Raw genomic sequence first — 16,258 nt, 5'->3', positions numbered from 1 at the left:
CTGACTTAATAATGGGGCCTACCAGATCCATGGCGATCCTTTCGAAGGGCACCTCTATAATGGGCATAGGTACCAGTGGACTGCGATAGTGAGGTTGGGGGCTAGTCAGCTGACACACTGGACAGGACTGACAGAACCTCCGGACTTCCTCATATATCCCAGGCCAATAGAACCGTTGTAGAATTCGCTCCAGCGTTTTCTTAACCCCCAGATGACCACCCAACACATGCGCATGCGCTAAATCCAAGACCATTCGCCGGTAAGGCTGGGGCACCACCAGTTGTTCCACCACCTCCTGCCTCACCTTGTCTACCCTATATAACAGGTCCTGGTTATAGGCCAGGTGAGGAAATACGGTATCGGCGCCGGGACGCTGGGCAACACCATTAACCACCGACACACCTTCTCTAGCCCGCAATAACGTCGAATCCTGGAGCTGTGCGGTCCCGAAGGTTTCTCGGGGTACCTCCAGATCCAGGATGGACGAACTTTCTACTGTCTCACCCGCCAATACTTCTAGGGGAAACCGGTCAGGGTTACACTCTACCTCCTCTACGGTGACCCCTACAGCTGGGGTCCCTGCCTCGGGGTCCTCGGGCTCGGGACCTGGACATTTTCCTTCCCCATAGGTAGGCAACCCGTTCCTCCACAAAGTCCAGAACAGGGGAAAGTCCCTCCCCAATATTGCGGCATAAGGGAGCCGTCTCCCCACCCCGACGACATGTGGTACCTCCTTTCCACACACTGCCAGGGTAACCTTAGTGGTGGGATACTCCCTGCGATCCCCATGTATACAGACAATGGTAAGGGTTCGCTTTTCTGGGAGTTTTTCCGTTACCAGCGACTCATGGACCAGAGTTACCAGGCTCCCAGAGTCCAGCAGGGCCTGCACGGAGTGTCCATTAACAACGACATCACACACCGGAGGGTTGTCCACCGCCAGCAGGGGGTCAGCTATATACACCGGTTGGGCATAAAAAGAGGACCGGCGAGCGAACCCGCAGTCCATGGGTTCGGATGCCCTAGGGCAGTTGGATGCGACATGTCCCCAGTCCTGACAATGCCAACATCTGATCCTCGCAGCCTCCCTCCTCCCCAGGGTATTCCTCCCACGGACTGGAGATCCACTCCCCTCCTTATGTGGTGGGATCCCTTTTTCAGGATCCCGGGTCGGCAGCGGGGGCTGACATGACTTCGGTAGTACCGCTGAGTCCCGCCCCAAATCCTGAGTGGCCATATACCTCTCCACCAGGCTAACCAGTTGTTCCAGGTTGCCTGGATCGCCTTGTCCCACCCAGCGCTGTATGGCTCTCGGGAGGGTACGCACGAACCTGTCGACCACGACCCTTTCAACCATCTGAGAAGGGCTCAATATCTCAGGCTGAAGCCATTTTTTTGCTAGGTGAAGTAAGTCATAGGCTTGTGACCGGACGGGTCGGGACTCGGCAAACACCCACTGATACACCCTGTGCGCTCGCACATAGGTGTTTACCCCCAACCTGGCCAACACCTCAGCTTTTAGCCTCTCATAGTCCTTGGCCTCATCGCAGCTGAGGTCAAAATAGGCCTTTTGTGCGTCCCCCACCAGAAAAGGCGCCACCACCTCGGCCCACTGCTCCAACGGCAGCCTCTCTTGCTCCGCGGTTCTTTTGAATACCATCAGGAATGCCTCTATATCATCTCCCGGACCCATTTTCCTCAGGGCGGATCGGACTTTGTCCCTGGCGGTAGACACAGTCGGGGTTGTCGCAGTTAAAACTCCTTGCAGGGATGTTCGCACCGACTCTTGCATGGCTACCAGCTGCTGCATTAGGAGAGTGTTTGTTTGCTGCTGTGCACACATAGCCTCCTCATGTCTTTTTTGCTGTAGCTCATTACTTTCCCTCTGAGCCTGCAATGCCTGTTGCTGCTGTACATTACTCTGAATCAGGTGCTTAATGGCCTCCTCCATCTTGTCAGGAACCATAAAACTTGCAGGCCTGATATATGACATGCAGTCCAACACAACTTTTGCCTCAGGCCTGCCTCACTGCAGGAATGCCCGCATCCTCCACCAATTGTGGGGATGTGCTCGTGGTAGGCTACGGTAGCGGCGGCAGTATTGAGGCAATCACAGACAGTCTTTGTGATACACCGTGACTTTATTCACACCAAAGGCATAACAGGCAATGTGCAGACCACACAGGCGCATATCCACATAGTGCATAAAACAAAAGTCCTTCCATAGAAAATAAACAGCTGGTTTGAGTCACCTTGGTTTGGACAGACCACAGCAGTTCTGCAGGCTTGTAAGCTACCTGCCTTTGTCTCCCTCAGGCCAGAGCCCCTTCGGCTCGTAGCACCACAGGTCCCAGGCTATCCTTCAATGTGTGCTGCGCCCAGACTCTCCTTCACCAGCACTCACTCTGTCTGTGGAAATCTCCAGCACAGCAAGACACACCCCACCCCCATCATCAGCAGGCTGGGTTCTTAAAGGCCCAGCTCCACCAAAAACCTGGGCTGGCCGTGGGGAACAGGCATTCCCCCACTCTTTACCTGTTCCCAGTAAGAACCGGCCCGGACACGCTGCGCCAGCAGCATTCGCCGCTGTAACCGCAATGATACGGTTCTTACTCCACCGAGGCCAGGACCTCTGGTGGCACGTATCGTCCGTCCATTATTATTCCGGGGACTCTCCTACAGTATGTGTATATATATATATATATATATATATATATATATTGGTAAGGCTGATTAGTCAGCCTGCATTTGTGGGAGGGGCGAGGCTCTTCATATACAAGCCACACCCTCACTCACAGGTGTGTGTTTTCAGGTGCACAGCTGCCGCTGGGTGTCATTAGCACACTAGCTTCTCTGGTGGTAGGATTCTTTCTTTGCAGCATGGAGCTTGTTATTTTGCTCTCTGCTACCATAGCATGCACGCGCCATACTACGTAAGTAGGTTGGGCCGGGGCCGTCTCTCCTGACCGGTCGGATCCGACTTTGCTAGCGAACGGGAGGCTTCGCCTCAGAATCTGCTACCTCAGGTTTGCTCGTTTGGGCCTAAATACTTCCATTTGCTTTTCATTTTTGTTTGTTGGTAATAAGAGTTGGTTCCTATAAATCTTACAAGTTTCACTTTGCTTCGTTCGTCTCGTATGAAAAGTTTCTTTACAGCAATCCGGCTGAAGTAAGAGTTACCCGGGCTGCACCCGACGTCATGTTTGGAGATCGGACGCAGCGTTTATTGTTTAGGCCTTTTGCTGTAGCTGTTCCTTGCCATGTGTCTTTCCCCCCCCCCCCTTTTTCCCCCCGCTACCACCATCTTTAAACTTCATGTATTTCACTTTCGTAAGCCGTGTACCGGGGTGGGCTCCCCAGGATACAGCAAAGTCACAGACATGGAAGCAACACTGACACCAGCTTTATATGCAAGAATATAAACTTTACTTTGGAAACAGTATTAACACAAGTACAAACAGTATAAGTAATACCCCAGGCCCACAGTCACCGTCTAGCCTGTTGGCGTACACAGCAGAGCCTACAAGTCGTACTGTGCCGCTATAGAAGACACACCTAACCGGTGGCAGACACAGCAGAGCCTGCAAGTCAATTACTGCGCTGCAGTCCAGTACAGTAAGGCCTAACAAAGCTATAACCCTATCTAACTAGCTCATACAAGGCCTAGGCTAGTCTCTGTTACTTTAGGCGCCAAACAGTGAAGTACAATTGGTAATCAGGTGTACTGACCTGCGTCCGTTCTGGGCCCTAGGATGCCGCTTACCCGGGATGGCCACCAAGCTCTCAGCAACTGTGCGGCCTTGCTTGATGCTAAGGTTTTCTGTCCATACACTGGAACTGGTCTTCCTGGGACAACCTCTCTTTCAAAGTGCTGGATCCAGACAGGGGACAGCAGATGCTCTCCTTCCTTTGAATATCCATTCACCGCCGGACATCTGCAAGCCAGGATGGAATCGGATTCAGCCCCTCACAGCACAATCCTTCCACCATGTCAGATCATCACCTCCTGGTTCACCCAGAAGCATGCTGACTGTGCTGCAAAACAGCGGCCTCTAGTGCCCGGAATGCCAAATGACAGCTCCAGTACAATTTAAACATAAATATACAGGCAGAGCTTCTCCACAATCTCATACTTTCATGCTCCACTGTTATCCTGAGCGGCATTTACACTTTCGGCTTTTATTTAATGTCTTATGCTGCATCCGCACGTCTTCACTGTACTGCACTTTTCTACTCTTGGTTCGTATTCACTCAGATTGGTCTCACACTCAAGCTGCGCTCACCTGTTGGATGTTACATCTCATTCCGTCCCCAGCCGACAGCCGGATCCGTATTACATGCCTGTTATTACATGTTGTATACTCGGCTTACAGCCATAGCTGCTACTGTTACTCCGTTTTCATGCTCTGGACGCACCACCCTGGTGTTCCCACCTTGCTCCACTCACAACCAGAGCTGCGTTTATACCAATCTTCATGCTCTGCTTATACCCAAAGTTGTGTTCACAGTTCTACTGCTACACCAGGTTGTATACCCCACTCACCAAAGCCGCTTTCCATGTCTGCGGTCACATCAAGTTAATATTCCGTTCACATCCAAAGCTGCGTCCGCATGTCTGCTTTTCACATCTTGTCCTATACTCCTTTCACTACTAGAGCTGCGTCCACATGTCTGCTTTCGCATCACGTCAATACTCTGCTCACTTTCAGGTTGCATTTATACGTCTTTATACCATGCTTTTCATGCGCCTATACCATGTTTTTAGGTACCACTCACATCCAAAGCTGCATTCACCTGTTTGTTGTTACATCATGTGTTGTACTCTGCTCCCACTCAAAGCTGCATTCTCCTGTTTATTGCTACATCATGGTTTTGCTCAATCTCACCGGGGCAGTCTGCACCCACCGCTCTGGTACCTCTCTCCTGACAAACATAACTGCGTTCTTTTCAGGCTTACGTTCCCTTCCTCGGTGGTCTGTCACATTCCATAGGCCTAGTTTCTGTTTAATCCTGTTTCGTATTTACTCAGACTGGTCTCCTGCCCCAGTTCACCAAACAGCTCCTCAGCGGAGGTCAGTGGGCCGATAGGAGTCCGTTTCCTGGTATGTTTTCACAAGCTGTTCATTTGTTTGTCACGATAAGAGACTTCTCTTAGCGAACTCGCAATGCCCCAGGCATTTCATGTTTACGTTTATGGTTCGCGGTGGTTAGTGTTTTATGTATGCACGTGCTTCGGATTACTAATGTCTATATTTTTAACGCCTGTTGGCAGTCATGTTCCTTAGGCCACCTTCTAACCAATCCAATCATTCAAGTCGCTTCATATGCCATCAGGTCCGGCTTACGTTTTAATTACTTATCGTCACCGCAACGTCATCCCTCTGGCTTCGGGGGCCCTATGACCGATCCGGCCTCATGGCTCCGGTGGCCCCTTGACTGCTTTTCATGTTTTGTTTGTTAAGGGTACGACATGGTTGTAGGCTGGTTAGTGTCCCAGGTTTCTGTTGGAGGTTATGCGAGTCCATGTCTTTGTCTTTCTAGGTTCTCGAGTCCCGGTTGCTTACTAAACCCGTTGGGTTAAGGCCCAATCTTTTCCCCAGCCGTCCTTAATTCTAAGGTTCGCATCCCGGCGGCTGCCCGGCCCCATGGGCCCCTGGTGGTTGCTTCAGCCCCATGGCTTCAGGGCTCTGACCAATGGTTGTCTGTCCACCTGTGCAGCTATGCTTTTAAATGACTCATATCTTTACCTGCTTATGTTATTAATTTGAGTTAATGTCCGTTATTATCTCCATTTTCTGTCACGTTTCCCTTCGTCTTTTCAGGTCATGCAGTTGAACTATTGGGGTCACCTTCCACGTTGGTCAGGTCTCGTTCCTAACGATATTTCGCCTTGCATGTTATTCAGGCCACGTAGTTTATCTTGGGTATCACCTGCCACATCGGTCAGGCTCATGGTTTAATTCACGTGCACCTTATTCATGTCACTTTTCATAGTTATAATTCTTAAAAAAAAAAAAAATGGCTTTGGGGGCCCAACGACTGCTTCGGCCCCATGGCTTCGGGGGCCCGACGACTGCTTCGGCCCCATGGCTTCGGGGGCCCGACGACTGCTTCGGCCCCATGGCTTCGGGGGCCCGACGACTGCTTCGGCCCCATGGCTTCGGGGGCCCGACGACTGTTTTCAAACCAGCTAGGCTGATTGCCTGGTTGGTTGTCCATCTGTGCAGCTAGGCTGATTTGGCCCCTATGTATCGCACACATACCTGCTTCCCTAATAATCCATGTTGATTGCTCCATGTTGATCCATGGCTTCGGGGGCCCGACGACTGCTTCGGCCCCATGGCTTCGGGGGCCCGACGACCTGCTTCAGCCCCATGGCTTCGGGGGCCCGACGACCTGCTTCGGCCCCATGGCTTCGGGGGCCCGACGACTGCTTCGGCCCCATGGCTTCGGGGGCCCGACGACTGTTTTCAAACCAGCTGGGCTGATTGCCTGGTTGGTTGTCCATCTGTGCATCTAGGCTGATTTGGCCCCTATGTATCGCACACATACCTGCTTCCCTAATTTCCTAATAATCCATGTTGATCGCTCCATGTTGATCCATGGCTTCGGGGGCCCGACGACTGCTTCGGCCCCATGGCTTCGGGGGCCCGACGACCTGCTTCGGCCCCATGGCTTCGGGGGCCCGACGACCTGCTTTGGCCCCATGGCTTCGGGGGCCCGACGACCTGCTTCGGCCCCATGGCTTCGGGGGCCCGACGACCTGCTTCGGCCCCATGGCTTCGGGGGCCCGACGACCTGCTTCGGCCCCATGGCTTCGGGGGCCCGACGACCTGCTTCGGCCCCATGGCTTCGGGGGCCCGACGACCTGCTTCGGCCCCATGGCTTCGGGGGCCCGACGACCTGCTTCGGCCCCATGGCTTCGGGGGCCCGACGACCTGCTTCGGCCCCATGGCTTCGAGGGCCCGACGACTGTTTTCAGTCCTGCTGGGCTGATTGCCTGGTTGGTTGTCCATCTGTGCATCTAGGCTGGCCCCTATGTATCGCACACATACCTGCTTCCCTAATTTCCTAATAATCCATGTTGATCGCTCCATGTTGATCCATGGCTTCGGGGGCCCGACGACTGCTTTGGCCCCATGGCTTCGGGGGCCAGATGACTGCTTCGGCCCTATGGCTTCGGGGGCCCGACGACTGCTTCGGCCCTATGGCTTCGGGGGCCGACGACTGCTTCGGCCCCATGGCTTCGGGGGCCCGACGACTGCTTCGGCCCCATGGCCCCTATGTATCGCATACATACCTGCTTCCCTAATAATCCACGTTGATCGCTCATTTTATGTTTTGACCGCAAACTGGTCCGTTCGCCCTACAGCATTATTGTCATGTCTTACGCAGATAGTTTGTCTTTCTTTAATTGTTCATGCTTTCGTTCAGGTCCTGCCAGAGGAAGAACAAGTAGGGCAATTCGCTCTAGCATTTCAATCTCTGATTGTAGTCGATCATATCTTGTCAACCAGGTCCCCACGCAAAGTCTTTGCCTTTTTACCACGACCAGGAATTCATTTTTCGCCAGTAGCTTCATTGCATTGCATTCCCTCACTCATGGGAGGGCATAGACAGAATCTTGTATATTATGGATTCATAGCTTCTTGCCGCACTAACCTCCGACTCCCTACAACCACACTGAATCGGATTTTGGACAAGGTCCAGCATTTTCTCACGGTAGAAGATTCAGATAGTAGGTCGGTCTTCACGTCTCAAGCGTAAAAACAATTCTCAGGGGCGCACAGTAGAACAAAGCGCGGATAGCTGTTGTCTGGGTAACTATTCAAGGATTCTCTTCCTATCTACATGGTTCTTTTTGGCCCTCATTCCTGCATAGTCTAGGCAGTTAGGTTTTGGTCCCATGATCTCCTGACGCTAGGGCATTGCCAGTACTCACACTAGAACCAAACTTTACAAGTTTCAGTTGGTTTTTATGATCCATTTCACAACGTTTTCTCGGTCCTCCATTCCGCTTTTGTGCAATATCCGCAATATTGAGCATCATGTCTCTGGCCTTGTCATCCACAAGATGGGTTGTAGGTTTCCTACTGGTCTTGCCTCACATACCCCGAATTTTCGCTCTAGATCCCGGATGCCTTGCAGTTGGCTTGGGGATTAGTTTGTACATGCCGTTCAAATTCCTCTTCTACCCTACTTGGCTTGGTTTTTGCCCACTTATAGGCCTACCCACGATCATGGCTTAGGGTACACAACAAGCCATTTAGTGAGGTCAGCTAAGACACGCCTAGCTGGGTTAGGTTGTTCCCGTTTTCTCCCTAGGGTTTTCCGGATACCTTTTGGCCGTAGCCATGACCACAAGTTGGTAAGGCTGATTAGTCAGCCTGCATTTGTGGGAGGGGCGGAGGCTCTTCATATACAAGCCACACCCTCACTCACAGGTGTGTGTTTTCAGGTGCCCCACCCTCCCTCCCTTATCTTCTCATTTCCACAGGGTATGCCCACTTATAGGCCTACCCACGATCATGGCTTAGGGCACACAACAAGCCATTTAGTGAGGTCAGCTAAGACACGCCTAGCTGGGTTAGGTTGTTCCCGTTGTTTTCTCCCTAGGGTTTTCCGGATACCTCTTGGCCGTAGCCATGACCACAAATATATATATATATACACATCCCCACAAAAAGAAAATTTCAGTATAGAGAGATTGTGATGAATGCATGGGACGTAAACAGAAAATTCAGGAATAATTGAATACAGCAGCCAATATAGTCACAAACATCATGAATATTACCATAATTGTAGTTACTCATGGCCCTGAAGGTCTTTATAGTAGATTAATTCTCAATCATCAGATCCGTGACTTCAAGTTGCTCAGATCTTTGTTGTCTTGGCCCATATCAATTGTGTGGATTCTGGATAAGTTGCAGAAATGTGAGGCAGATAAAAAAAGTCCACTTTTAGGCATCTGGGAAGCTGTCCCTTCCTAAAAGCGGAGTACTCGCCCTGAAAGGGGCAGCCCCACTTTTCAGGGGTTGTAATCCTATAACAGAATCCCTACCTATCCAATGTTCCCCATTGTATAGGATGCCAATCAAATAAGGTAAATTTCCCATGCCGCAGGTCCAGACTATCCATCGGGTTGCGACTAGTTCCCATCCTGCAGATTCACCTAGTCAATTCTGAGGATGGGAACTAGTTGCTCAGTGTGAACAGGCTAGTTCCCATCCCACAGAATAACCTTTTGCTCCCTAGTGGTCAGGTCATGTATAAGGATGGGAACTAGCCAGTTCACTATGAGTGAGCTAGTTCCCATCCTCCTAAATGACCTTTCTTCATTATTACCATGCAGGTTATTTAGAGGGATGGGAACTAGACGGTTCACAGTGAAGGAGCTAGTTCCCATCCTGCTAAATTACCTTTCTTCATTATTACCATACAGGTTATTTAGAAGGATGGGAACTAGACGGTTCACAGTGAAGGAGCTAGTTCCCATCCTGCTAAATTACTTTTCTTCATTATTACCTGCTTCCTGGTCACATGTTTCCTGTGATGTCACAGGGCAATCTGCGGGATGGGAACTAGCCGCTACCCTATCCATTGGCCACATATCATCTATGCCATTGTGCTTTTCCACACTGGTCCTCTGATGAACCGACATATAATTAGGGGAAACGCATCGGGACCTTCTTGTTTTCAGAGCGCCTATTCTGCATGGGACATTTACCTTATTTGATTGGCATCATATACAATTGGGAACATTGGATAGGTAGGGATTCCGTTATAGGGTACAGCCACCGAGAAGTGGTGCCACCCATTTTGGGGCGATTACTCCGCTTTTAGGCAGAGACAGAATAGAGACTAGGGGACAGCTTCCTGGATGCCTAAAAGTGGATTTTTTTTTATCTGCCTCACATTTCTGCAACCTATCTGGAATCCCCACAATTGATATGGGCCAAGACAACAAAAATCTGAGCAACTTGAAGTCACGGATCTGATGATTGAGAATTAATCTACTATAAAGACCTTCAGGGCTGTGAGTAACCACAATTATTGTAATATTCATAATGTTTGTGACTATATTAGCTGCCGTATTCAATTATTCTTGAATTTTCTGTTTATGTCCCATGCATTCATCACAATCTCTCTATATTGAAATTTTATTTTTGTTGGGATATATATATATACATTTTAAGCAAGGGGGGAACTAAGGAGAGTTAGTTCCCCCCTTGCTCGAACACAGGCCTCCTACCCAGTTAAGCCAGTACTCTCTGCACTGATTAGGGGCAATCACCCCAAAACAGCTGTCTGCAGATGAGGTGCTGGCTTATTTAATATCCAAGTCATGTCTCAAGGCTTATTTTAAGAGTAGAATATGGACTTATAGGATAGCTGCCTTACATCTGGTGGCATTAGAGGCAAGGCTTGTTAAGAGCTCATTTGCATTTCTTCCCTCCTATACATTTTAAGTAATACTAATAAATATTATATTTTAATATGGTATATATTTAAATTCAGTGATTTTTATTTTTATTTTTTAAATTTTCTCGCATACTTACCCTGCTCTATATTGCTATATAACAGTGACTGTGTATTGATGTAAAACTGAATGTGTAAATGGTATCTATATGAGTTGTGGGTAACTGTAAGTCACTCTTAAGCAGTAATAGCTGGAGAGCCTTTGACCTATCCGAATTAGAGCAGATGACACAAGATATAATAGATTTGAATCCTAAAAACATTCAAAGACTTGGAAAGCCAGAAAGGCATGGATATATTTATAGTGTCCGTTCATGGGAGGAGGCATAAGCCATCAGTAACGTGTTTGGGGGGGTGGAAGTTTACATAATTTAATAGGATAAATGTGGGATGCACCAAGGCAAAATGACGCCTGTTACTATTCAAAATAACACACGCTTATTGCAAAACATGGGCAGAGTATGCACCTTATGGGGTTCAGATATAGGGAAATAGAGTTCAATCATTCATTGGCAGGTGTTAAGAGCAGGCCTAGGTAGCGGATTCGCAAGTGGAGGCAAGCTTGATCAGAATTCTTTACTTCTACTTACCAGTAGGACTGCCCGATAGCTACCAACCCTCCCATTAAGCTAAAAGATTTCTGTTTGTAAGGCTGATTATAACACCACACTTACAAGCGGCAGGCTGATTGACCAGTAGACCTCAGTGAGTAAGCCACAAGCTTGGAGACAAGGCATCTTCACCGGTGGGAGGCACTACTGGGAACTGCAGTGGAACTGCAAGTGGAATGCAACTGATACCAGGTAGGGCCCATATATTCAATAACCTTTCTATACAGTTTTGTCATGTAAAAATGTATTTGCATAAATATGGGAAAGACATGCAAATGAGCAGAATCTCTATTAGTTGCATAGTGTTATGACAACACTATTCACTCACAACAGCGAATAGTCTTGTCCTAACACTATGCAACTTTTAGAGGGTGCTGTTTGAGTCATCACTAGTCTCCAACTATGTTGCAAATTCCAGTTTGTTCACAAGATGAAAGAACACCGGTAGGATTATAATGACATGCTGACTTACAATGCCAGTGACTGGTTGCACAAAATCTTTTTAGCCCCATTAATCCATATATGAGAGACTAACGTGCTAAGTGACATGGTGTACCATAACAGGCCCCTGCACGGCAAGGTAGAACCCGCTATGCACACAATCAAGCAGTCACCTACAGAATATATAAAAGGACAGTGTCCCGGACCATCTGTAGGATCAGTAATGGATCTGTGAGGAACAACTCAATCATTAGACATACTCCAAATAAAAAAATATCATGCCCATTTCACGATACAGTAATGTGAATGGAATTAACAGCTTTGTGTGGCAGGACAGTCATAAAAACTTAAATGATAAAAATTTGAAAAAAAATAAAGGAAAATTTGTTCTAATATCTGAAAAAATATGCTTCACAACCCATCCCAAAAGGATCCCTCCTCCCTGGAAAGCCCACAAACTAAGCAGAAAATAAGAAAAAAAAATCGACTTCATGAAAAGAACCCCACTAGGGTTGCACCGGGTATCGAACTATCAATACCCATTCGATACTTTTAGACCCAGATCGATTCGATACCAGGTTTTACAATTTTCTAATACTGCAATGGGCTACTGTGCAGCGTAGCATCAGTTAGAGAACATGGCATGCGCCACTCTAAGTCCCTCCCTCCCCACTGTGCCTCTGCCACCAATGAGAAGAGAGGGGAGGGGCTGTGGCCACTGCGCCTCCAATGAATATAATTAACCTGTTAATACAAATGTAGGCGGTATCACATACCCGGCACCCGCCCGCTATGACAGATGGCTGCGATCTGCCAAACCGTGGCAATTAAATCCTCAGGTGCCACACCTGAGGGGTTAATTGATGGGGATTGCAGCACCTTGTCATAGAGACCGGGTATGTGATACCGTTGGCACCCGCATCCTACATTTTTATTAACTGGTTAATTATCTTCATTGGTGGTGTAGTCCAAACCCTCCCCCCCCCCCCCACAATCCCAATATTATAAATTATAATCATTGGTGGCGCAGTGGGCCATAACCCCCCAGTATTATAGTCATTGGTGGCAGTGGCCACAGGGTCCCCTCCCCCCCCCCAGTGAAATCGCTGTGGTCCGATCGGTTACCATGGCAGCCAAAGTGCTACTGCTGGCTGCCATGGTAATCTCCCTGCTGCTGTCTGCACAAAGCACAGGGCAGCAGGGAGAGTCTGAAGTCCTATTCACTCTAATAGAGATCTATCAGGGTGAATAGGACAAGGGATTAACAGATCCCAGGTTCTAGCCCCTAAGGGGGCTAATAGTTTTTAAATAAAAAGTAAAAAAATAAAAAATAAATTAAAAATATTAAGGTTAAATCGCCCCCTCTCCCAATTTTACATATAAAATATATAAACAATAAAAAAATAAACATATTGCCGCGTCCGAAAAAGTACAAACTATAAAATTATTAAACAATATCTCCTATGCGGGGAGCGCCGTAACAGAAAAAAAAACACGTGATGTGCCATTTTTTTTCACCTTGTCCCCCCCAAAAAAATAGGATAAGACTGTTCTATTATGGGACGGAAGAATGGTATAAGGCTATCCTTGATATAAGATAGGGCCAAGGGCTATTCATAGTATTCAGTATATTGGGCAGACTAGATGGGCCAAATGGTTCTTATCTGCCGACACATTCTATGTTTCTATGTTTCCATACACACCCAGCATTGTTTCTGAGGATATGTCTTGCTGGCAGTGCCAGGGACGGGGTGAAGGGAGTGGCGTACTGAAAACCTTTGAATGTCCTCAGATTCAAAGGCTTGTCCAGGTGCTGGGGACTTAAATAGGAGACTCTTAACCGCCTTCTTCCTGGAACCCAAGAAAGTTGAGCGCTCCTTGGGCCTTTTTAAATAAAACAAAACCATTCTAGGTAGCAATCTAAATGAGGTAGATTGCAACCTTTTTTATACCATGCCCTGTTTTTTCGCTTCACCAGGTAAGGGTACCTTCACACTTGCGGCAGGACAGATCCGGCAGGCTGTTCACCATGTCGGATCCGTCCTGCGGCTATTTCGCCGTGCCGCCGCTCCGTCCCCATTGACTATAATGGGGATGGGGGCGGAGCTCTGGCGCAGCGCGGCGAAAGCCGCCTGACATGCAGTAGTTTTAGTCTGGTGGCCTTTCGCTGTGCACCGCCGTGCTGCGCCGGAGCTCCGCCCCGTCCCCATTATAGTCAATGGGGACGGAGCGGCGGTCCGGCGAAATAGCCGCAGGACGGATCCGACATGGTGAACAGCCTGTCGGATCCGTCCTGCCGCAAGTGTGAAAGTACCCTAAGGTTGAAGTGCCTGTTCAGAGAGGTCTACACCTTCCATAAATAGGAAGAGAGACAGTTTAAAAGGCCCCTCCCCACCCCCTCTCTCCAGTGTTCTTCCTGTCCCTACGGGGATAGGGGTAGTGAGACAAACTCCCTCCTAGTTAGTTAGGTAGGGAATGGGGCAAGTCTGGTCGGGGGGTGCTTAGCTCTCCTCTTCAGACTCCGGCAGCCCCTCTGGGAAGTGGTCCCCTGGTTAGTCCCCCGGTACCTTTTCTGCGTGGCCGCAAGGATCGGGGACGCCAAAGACGCTTCTCCTTTCCAGAGCTCTGGGTTCGGCAGCGGCTCCTGCGCTCCCCTGTGCGCGCTAGGCATGGATTGCCGAGCGCTCCCTCATGACCGAAAGCCAGCACGTGTCATGGCGGCGCGCTTCCGCATGCTGGAGACCTTCTGCATCATGAGGTCTCGCATGTCTAGGGGGTTGACTCTTCCTTGGAATGAGTCCCCCCGTGAAGAGGAGGCGGAGCCAGGCGGCGACAGGCGGACCGGTAAGTAAAAGAAAAACCGTATTTAAATGTCTGATGGCAACCTGGTGAGGTTGCATCATGGAGGTCCAGGCGTCTAACAAGCAGGAGACTTGTTCAGACTCCCCCAACCAGGCCCCTGTAAGTAGCTGCTCTATGTGCTTTGACAGGGGTGTTTGGGGAATCTTTTGGCTCTAAAATTAGTCTCTATTCCCTTTTCCCTTAGACTACTAAAGAGTCAGGGTACAAACCACATGGAGACCCTAAAAAGAAGTTAAGGAAGTGTGAAACCTGCCAAACAAGGCTTCCAGAGCCTTAGGCCTCTTTCACACGGCCGTTGCAGAAACATGTGCGGGTGCGTTGCGGGAACACCCGCGATTTTTCAGCGCGAGTGCAAAACATTGTCATGCGTTTTGCACGTGCGTGAGGAAAATCGTGCATGTTTGGTACCCAAACCCGAACTTCTTCACAGAAGTTCGGGTCTGGGATCGGTGTTCTGTAGATTGCATTATTTTCCCTTATAACCATGTTATAAGGGAAAATAATAATGATCGGGTCTCCATCCCGATCGTCTCCTACCAACTGTGCGTGAAAATCGCATCGCATTCGGACTTGCTTGCGGATGCTTGCGATTTTTACGCAACCCCATTCACTTCTATGGGGCCTGTGTTGCGTGAAAAACGCACAAAGAGGAGCATGCTGTGATTTTCACGCAACACACAAGTGATGCGTGAAAATCACCGCTCATGTGAACAGCCCCATAGAAATGAATGGGTCAGGATTCAGTGCGGGTGCAATGCGTTCACTTTACGCATTGCACCCGCGCGGAATACTCGCCCGTGTGAAAGGGGCATTAGTCCTATGGATAAATCAACTAGAGAATCACCTCAGGGCTAAGACATCCAGTGAAGAGATCCTAGAATCACTCCCTCTGCTAAAGATGGCCTCAAGTTTCCTGGTGGATGCTTCAGCGGGATCTATTAGATTTACAGCCAAATCTCAGTCTCAGACTAACGCTGCTAGACGTGCCCTCTGGCTCAAGTCCTGGTCCGGGGATGTAGCGTCTAAAAAACAGACTCTGCTCCAAACGATTCTCTGGTTCTTTCATGTTCGGCCCACTCTTGGACTCTATCCTCCAGAACGCGGCGGATACCAAAAAAGGGTTTCCTGAGGAGAAACCTAAAAAGCTGCAGCCCTTTCGTAGACCCTCTTGCCAGAGTCAGGCCAAGTCTTATAGAGGGGAAGGTAAGTCAGGCCTTTGGAGCTACCCCAAAGGGGGCAGGGGAAGGGGTTTCCTCTTCAACCCCAATACGAACACAGGGAGACCATGACGCCAGACCGGTAGGGGGGAGACTTCGTCACTTTTGGGAAAGGTGGAAGCGAGTTACCCACAATCAGTGGATCCTGGACATTACAGACTGGACTCAATGGCAAATCAGGACTAAGCTTTTGGCCATAAGGTCCTACAGGCAGTGGTCCCCTCCTAAGATTACGTTCTAAGTTGTTAGTTCTCCATGGGTGCTGTCATGGAGGACGTCCTGGAAACATATATTTAGTTTACCAGTAAATGGCTTTCCAGGAGTCTGGAATGCTAGCACCCAATACTACCCCCCCCCCCCTTTTTTTTTTCTCTTTCGGTATACTATTTGGTTTGTATGACTTATACTGCTACTGTATACAGTGTGAATTAACATTGTTCTCAAAATAAAGATGTGGCAGCCTATCCAGTGTAGTAAGTTATAAGAACACTGGAGAGAGGGGGTGGGGAGGGGCCTTTTAAATGGTCTCTCTTCCTGTCCCTGCAGAAGCCAATAAGGACATCCTCCATGGGTACTGTCATTCCGGACTCCTGGAAAGCCATTTACCGGTAAACCAAATATATGTTTTTAATTTTTTAACCCCTCCAT

Source organism: Bufo gargarizans, chromosome 6, assembly GCF_014858855.1.
Source record: "Bufo gargarizans isolate SCDJY-AF-19 chromosome 6, ASM1485885v1, whole genome shotgun sequence".
Lineage (NCBI taxonomy): Eukaryota > Metazoa > Chordata > Amphibia > Anura > Bufonidae > Bufo > Bufo gargarizans.
The sequence above is the reverse complement of the archived record's forward strand: the minus strand, read 5'-3'. Positions refer to the sequence as shown.